Raw genomic sequence first — 7,134 nt, forward strand, 5'->3', positions numbered from 1 at the left:
TGAAATATGCTATACAAATAAACTTGCCTTGCCTTGCCTTGCCTAATGTCGAGTTCACACTGCACGATTTTAGCCCACTCGCCAACAGGTTTTGCGAAATCGCAGACAAATCCGAAATCTGTGTTCATTCACGCAAGTGACAATCACGCAGTGTGAATTATCAAAGACACGATCTGAGATAATCACTGCATGCTAAATATCTGGACCTATCTGCAATTCAAAATCCTGCTTTGTTAAATGAGTTCTGACTGAAAAACACATCAGCGATGACCTACAGCCAATGAGAGCACAAGATACGGGGCAGCGGGAAGTTCGGGGAGGAGTTATATGAAATGTAGTTTGCGGACCAGACGAGTTGTCTGTGATTCTTCCTATTGTAAAGTCATACAGTGTCGCAAATCCATCATGCAATGTGAACACAGCAGCAACTGAATGCTACCCCAGATAATTGTGCAGTGTGAAAACAATGGTGTTCAGATGGCTTTGAAAATCATGCAGTGTGAACCCGGCATAAATCTCCCAGCCCTTCATACATACAGGAGTAATTGTGGGTTGTATGACAACTAACTGGTATGTCCCTCAGCTGGTGAGTCTGTAATCTAAGCACTGAAAGGAAGTCATCTCTTTTTATTTGATGTCATCTGGAGACTGTGCTTTTGCAGCCTTCTGTAGTGCCATGGGCAATTAATACTAGAAACATTACACAAGCTGCTGCCAGGTCTTGGCTTTTTAAACCAAATGGGAGACAACCGTTGGAGTGACACCAGAGGCACGACTTGTATGTGGCATACAAGGGGACTCCGAGGACTTCACAGGAAAACTGGGATCTAAGACAGCTTAGAGTTTCCTACACCATGAGGATGAAGAAACAGCAGCATCTAGAAAACAAGGTCACCCTTCAGTCACTCTATAACTTTGCAACTACTGTACATTTCAACTACCTCTCATTCGAGCATTAATAGACTGTTAGGTTAGTTGAATAAGGTGACATTGACATACTTGCAAAGTTAGTAGAGATCTGTTGGGGACCAGCAAAATAAAGATATTAAGCAGACAGTCTACTAATAATCTGATGACTGCTAGTTGGAAGTAGCTGCAAAGTTGTAAAGCGGACTATCAAAACAAAGTGTTACCAAAAACAATTCCTTATGGAAAAACATATATAAAGGCTCTGTTCTTAACATCATCCATCTGTGATCAGATCAACTAAATCACGTCTTAATACCAGGTGTAAATCTGGCCTAATGCTGCCTTCACGTGCTGTCGGAATTATCGTAAATACGAGCTTCCTAATCATAAATAAGACGTGAATGCCTCTCAAGTCGTATTTACTATTGGGAAATTCGGAAATTCCGAGTTTCCGAGTTGGGCGGGCCATAAACTTTAAACATGGTGGAGGGGACAACCATTGCTGCTGTCAATGCTATTCTCACAACAACTACATCACTTTGTCTTGTCGCTAAAGTAATATATTTATAGGCTATATATGAACAATCATTTTAAGCATATTGTATGTTTTATGAACAGTGAAATAAGCATGAACTTGCCCTGAAATTCCAGAGTTGTCAGCAAACTGACTATCTAGTGCAGTGAATACTTATATGTGACCCTGGAGCACAAAAGCAGTCTTAAGTCGCTGGTGTATTTTTGTAGCAATAGCCAACAATACACTGTATGGGTCAAAATTATTGATTTTTCTTTTATGCCAAAAATCATTAGGATATTGAGTAAAGATCATGTTTCATGAAGATATTTTGTAAATTTCCTACTGTAAACTAAAACTTAATTTTTGATTTGTAATATGCATTGCTAAGAACTTCATTTGGACAATTTTAAAGGCGATTTTTTCAATATTTAGATTTTTTTGCACCCTCAGATTCCATCTCGGCCAAATATTGGCCTAGCAAACCATACATCAATGGAAAGCTTATTTATTCAGCTTTCAGATAATGTATAAATCTCAATTTCATGTCTTATGACTGGTTTTGTGGTCCATAGTCACATATGATTGTCAACCAATGGAATGCTACATTTTATTCTTTCCGAAAACAAAGCACTTGAATGTGACAAGCTCGTCATGACTTCGTAAGTGGGAAATACAAAGTTTCCGATAGCACCTGAAGGCAGCATTAGTCTCATTCCCTTGTACAATGCAACCACCAGTTTACATTCTTCCAAACTGGTGGTTTCATACAGCAAGGAAAAACAATGCTCAATGCAAATAACCATATAATTGTAATCATAATTGGAAGCACAAAATAAATATGCTTAACATTTACAAAGGAGGAAATGCTTCTCACATGGTGTTGTTGACAAAGGCATACCATGTAACTCTAAAGGATACTGGCACACATTTACCCATGATTAAAAGTTTAAACTAATTCTAATATAGGTTCATTAACATGCCTTCATGAGCAAAATGTAAAGTAAAAGAAAATACAACCAAGACACAGTTTTACTTTATACTCATTAAGTGCTAACCATTGCATGTAGCTATTGTGATGGATGGATGGATGGATGGAACGACATAAACCACAACCAGAAAACAAGAAACAGTACATAAACTAACCAAACAATCAAACGCAAGTGCTTAAAAAGGCTTAATTAGATAATGAGACACAGCTGAGAGTAATCAGGGAATAACAAGGGCTGACAGAAAACAGGGCACTACAAAATAGGCCTACAAGACAAATGCACAAAGTCTCTAAACACGTAACAGTTGGTTCGCCATTTCATGTCCAGTTCAAAATCTGGATCCTGAAACAAAACCAGCTGAGAACTCAGCTTTAATTAACTAGTGATTGTTAGTAGGATGAAAGTAATAGCATCGAGAGAAAGAACTCCTTATAATTACACACTTCAAGCTATATACTCCAATAATCTGTTTTATTTATACAAAAATAACATATACTGTATATATATATATATATATATATATATAATTATTATTATTTTTTTACAGTGTATTTGCCTTCTAGTTTCAAACTCTCATAAAGTTTTGGATGCACAGTGAGAACACTGAGCGGATAACTGCAGGAATTGCAGGCAGACTTCAGTGTCATGCCCAGAGGCCAGTTCAAACTGACTTTTTAATGGTCTCCATCCTTGTGGCCTTCACACTGAATCCTGTGCTAGTATCTCAGTTCTCTGGGGTGACAGACTGCCAAATATCTGAACCAAAATCTGAAGCTTTCTCATCTCATAGCAGTACTGTACACTAGGTCACAGAGATACTTCACTCGTATTTTGGCAACTCAGACAACTTCTGATGCAATTCTTTAACTGTCCTTAAATAATTTAATAAGTCCTGATGGCAACAACCTTTATGTCAGTGGTTCTATTCATCCTTCATCCAGACAACACTGAAGAAGAAAAAAACTGTTTTACTTAGTTCCATTTTCAACTGTACTAAAAGCTTTAAAAATAAAGTTTCTGTATTGGCATTAATGTTTCCATTAAAAACTGTAAACATTAGTGGAATCTTTAAATTGCACAAAAGGTTCTTTATAGCTACCATTGAATCAGGTTCAGTTGGTCATGTCAGGGGAGTTAATTATCAAATCACTTTCCTATATAAAGTTGTGAGATGGTAGCTTGTGTGGGTATCAAAACATTTAAGGCCCATTGGGTCACCTGCTTTTGAAGAACGTAACGCTTCACTTGAGCTAAATGCCACGACATTCCCACTCGTGCCATTCATCAGCACGAGTGCGTTCAACTGATCAATAAGGCCCTGAAAGAAAGAGGTCACTTGTGCAAATCTTGAGGTTGATACAATATCTGACATTTGACGTTGTTTTGAGTGTGTTGTCTTCGGGGATGGCTGAGGACAGGCCAATGAGGTACAGACAAAAAAAACAGTCATTAATTTAAAGGTCACTCATTGATGATTTATTGATGAAGTTGGGGCATTTTTAATGCAAGGTGCATCTTTGAAAAGTCTCTGGATTTTTGTCCTGTGTTCTTCACAATGAATGCACTGTGCTAGTCCTGAAATAATTAATATCACACATCGGCTGGTGCCATTTTCCAGCTAGCTTCTCCTGGGTTACCTTTTTTTTTTTTTTGCACAGTGGCTGGTAAATGGCCAATTTCACGGTGTTTCACATTATTTTTTTTTAATGTAGGCCTTCTTTGCATTCATTTATAAGCAAATTGTACACTGAGCATTTGCTTGGATGATGTGTCCACTGAAGATATTGTGACTCATGAAACAAACCAAGTCTGAAGACACCTTAAAACACACGAATGCCTGTGTTTCAGGAAGAAGCCAATCTGAGCCAGTCTTAGGTATGTTTACATACATCATCAATCAGAATTAATAGAATTCAATTTTAGATTTAAAATTTTCACCCTAGTGAAAAATAAATTTCCTAAAATGTATCTGAAATACATTTATTTCATGCCAAGTATACTATGTCAGTTAGAAAAGGTGCATCACACTCTCTTGAAGAGATCAAAACTTTATTGGTTAAAATGACGTTTTGGCCATTATCAGACATCAAGAACAGCAGTACCAAACAATGCTTTAAACATTCTTGTAATCAGCAACAGGTGATAAGTATATGTATACTATAAATACATTTCCATATTTATGTACTTAATGAAAATACCCTGCAATTGTAATTTAGCCCCCGATTTCACAGACAAGACTTAAGCCTAGTCCTAGATTAAATGTAAATCTGAGCTGTTTCAACTGAAAGAAACTCGCACTGACTGATCTTAAAACATGTCAGTGCCTTTGTTTTGTCTTAAGAGTTGATGGTCCCCATTGACTTACATAGTATTTCCTTCCCACTTTGGAAGTAAATGGTGACCAACAATTGTTTGGTTCTTCAAAATTCTTCAAAGTATCTTCTTTTGTGTTCAAAATAAGAAAGAAACTCATTTTGGGGTGAACTACTCCTTTAAAAAGAAAACTGACATCTGTCAGAATAGATTCTTTAGCAATTATTTATTTAATACTAAGTATCCTCCACTGATCATGTAAAAATAAGATGCAAATAAACATACACCACATTAATATGACATAAAACATATGTAAACACCCCACCACAGCATTGTGCAATATGTGTAAATTAAGAAAACGGCAGATTCTGATTTTTTTCTTCTTCTTTTTTTCAGGTCTACACCATCCCTTTCAGTTCGATCAAAATTTAATTTAGATGGAGTTCAGTTGGATCAATTAAAGTGTTTACAAAAAGCTTTTCAGTCCAACTGAGCCATCATTCCAATTATAAACAGATACTTTGGGTGAATGTAAATCTAACTTGTTGTTCCACTGTGGCTGGTAGGTAAAGCAAAATACCTTCATTTGACTGTGATTAATTTAACCCTTGTTATAGCAGACAGATCAAGGAGTTGAACTATACCTAAGGAGAAATATCTGCTAGGTGTTAGCAGTCCAGTGCAACTCTTAGCTGGCACATGCAACCTCTGGATTCTGCTGCTTTCTGGATATTCGCTATATGGGCAATTAATTCAGCTGTCTGAGTCCTCAGTCCATTCATGTAGATTTCCTTGCAGCAGACAACAACAACAACAACAACAAAAAACAAACAAACAAGTACATACAGACATAACACACCTAGGAAAGCATTACAATAGCAAAAATGTAACCAACGGTGACTTGATTATCAAGATTTTAAAATGTATTTTGATTCATCATAAATGACATAACAGCATAAACACATCAGAATAACCTATGGAAAGTGCTGATATTTTTCATAGATTTAACAAGATATGTAACATACAGAAACACACTGTTTAGTGAGTATCTACCCTTCCCTGCATGTGACCATCTTTTTTCTACTGGAATTTTCTATTTGGTGGTTGGCACACACATAACCTTTACACAGAGGAAATGCTCATAAAGGGTTTTTCATAAGTCATTTTGATGTTTTTATGTTGTCATAACATCACTGATATGAAGGCATTTTTAAATATACATTATTAAATTAATTTGTAATTGTAATAATTCAAAATCTTTACTTTTGCAAACCACAATTGTCAAATTAACCTTGCAATGTCCATAACTCATGTAACTCTTTTAAACCCTATGTAATGAAGGAGGCATGACAACGGAGTGGGGATCCATTTACAGGCTTTATTAAAAGAAAGCGTGGTCAAAACAGGCAGGGTCCAGAAACAGCAAACAGTATCAGCAGAGACAAAGCAAAAGAGTAATCCAGATAAACAGGCGATGGTCAGGGCAGGCAGCAAACGATCAAATACAAGGAAGTACTCCAGGATCAAAACACGGATTACACGGAAACCCGGAAACACGGAAGTCAAGACAACAGGAGGCTAAACATTCAATCACCAGCAAAGTCAGAGAGAGTGTGTGTTAATGAACTATTTTGGAGTCAAGTAAAAGATAACCAACCCCACTCATCATTTTAATCATACACTAGATTTAATTATATCACATGGAATTGATCTTAATGATATAGATATAGTACCTCAAAGGGATGATGTTACTAACCACTACTTTGTATCGTGCATGCTGCCTATTACAGATATTAACTATATGGCTCTGGTTAGAACTATTGTTCCAACCACCAAAGACAGATTCACAAATAAACTGCCTGATTTATCTCAACTGCACTCTGTACCCATAAATACACATTAACTAGATGAAATTACTAGCAATATGGGCACTATCTTCTCTAATACATTAGAAGCTGTTGCCCCCATTAACCCTCTAAGCGCCAAAGTCGCAAAATTGTGACAAGGTGTCACACTTAATAAAATAGACTGTAGTTCCTAATATGGTGTAATATCTCATTTTTATTCCCTACCACTAGATGGCAGACATGTAGTACTTCGATTCTAGACCAAAATTACGTCACGTTCCTATTCAAAGTGTTCGAGGAAATAGCAGAGCAAGTGAGCTATCGTGTCATTGATGCGGAAGCAGTTCAGTTCATAGCGTGCGAGTAAATTGTGAGATTTGTGAGAGAAAATCGCCAAATGGCTAATAAAAAGTTGTACCGTGAGGATGTGTTGCAAATGTTATTCGCCGATTCTGACTCTGAAGGGGAATATTTGCATTTTGAAAATGATGATCGGTCATCTAATAACCGCGCTTCTCCCGGTACATCTTTGCAGCGCAGTGGTGCCGCCGTACAAGGC

Source organism: Sinocyclocheilus grahami, unplaced genomic scaffold (assembly GCF_001515645.1).
Source record: "Sinocyclocheilus grahami isolate Dianchi unplaced genomic scaffold, SAMN03320097.WGS_v1.1 scaffold404.1, whole genome shotgun sequence".
NCBI classification, from domain to species: domain Eukaryota; kingdom Metazoa; phylum Chordata; class Actinopteri; order Cypriniformes; family Cyprinidae; genus Sinocyclocheilus; species Sinocyclocheilus grahami.